Source organism: Branchiostoma floridae, unplaced genomic scaffold (genome assembly GCF_000003815.2).
Source record: "Branchiostoma floridae strain S238N-H82 unplaced genomic scaffold, Bfl_VNyyK Sc7u5tJ_1342, whole genome shotgun sequence".
Classification (NCBI taxonomy): Eukaryota; Metazoa; Chordata; class Leptocardii; order Amphioxiformes; family Branchiostomatidae; genus Branchiostoma; species Branchiostoma floridae.
Window position 1 is genome coordinate 112,749 of NW_023365704.1, and position 1,101 is coordinate 113,849.

Consider the following 1,101-nt stretch of genomic DNA (forward strand, 5'->3'; position numbering starts at 1 on the left):
CCCCCCCCCCCCTGCGTCCCAGGAATCCTAAAAATAGCCATGTCTTGATAGACTATAAATTCAAAGAACGAATTTTGCATACACACACACACACACACACACACACACACACACACAGAGAGATAGAGATACATACAAAGATACACACATACAAAGATACACACAACATTCAGACAGATACACACAAAGACACACACAGACACACACACACACACAAACACTCATACACAAATACACAGAGACAACTAACAAAGACGGACACACAAACACCAAAAACAATACATTTGTATTCGCTGACTGAGGCAATAATAATTAGAGCTGCAGACGACTTACAAACCGTTTCCTGCTTTACTGACACTACCGTCTTTACAGATACCAGAAATGCGGCTGAAAATTCGCAGGCGAAGAGAATCGCCACTTTCAAGGAATACTGTAGGAAGAATCCTGTCCAGTCTAAATGGGTTAGTTTTTGTGTGCTTGCGTTTACGCGTGTTTGTGTGTGCTTGTAAAAAGCATTACTCCAGAAGTCACGTAGGGATCTTGTTGACATTTCGTATTTGTGTCCGGTTATTCAACCCAAAATACTGATGGCATGTGGGTAGTGTTAGGAAATGGTAGCTTTCATAAGAGGCTCCAATTCGGCTGTCTACTTTAAAAGCAGAAAAAGGTGGGAGAGATTGCGGCCATTTTATCAGATACCCTATTTTCTAAACCTTAGGAAACAGGGTATATGATAAAATGGTCACAATATTCCCACCAACCTCTGCTTGGCGAGTAGCTGTTGATCATGGTACTGCAGGGAAGCCGTAAGTCACCGGTTTGTTTTTGGCAACGCGTCATGGGCTAGCCTAAAAAAACACCTTTGACTTGGCGATGATATGTTAGATCGAAACTGAGGCCAATGTGGTAAGCAAAGACTGTACATCACCAGTTCAAGTATGTGTGCTTGTGAGACTAAAAGTTCAACCAATGCTGGCATGGCAATTAGCAAATCGTCCATCTCCGTCAAAAATTTGCCTTGATGTGTTTTTTTTTTGCATCTCTCCTCAAATGTCAATTGCTATATCTTTTGTGCATAACATTACTTAAAATAGTCATTAT

The 1,101-nt window shown here is 41.1% G+C and overlaps 1 long non-coding RNA gene across 1 annotated transcript in view; it reads left to right on the top strand.

The window, feature by feature from the left end:
* The first annotated feature begins 375 nt into the window (after window positions 1–375).
* LOC118407426 overlaps window positions 376–1,101 on the top strand; it is a 1,839-nt gene continuing 1,113 nt past the window's right edge. The window contains exon 1 of the long non-coding RNA XR_004830147.1: window positions 376–461. This is a non-coding gene — a long non-coding RNA (uncharacterized LOC118407426). The remainder of the gene's footprint in view (window positions 462–1,101) is intronic.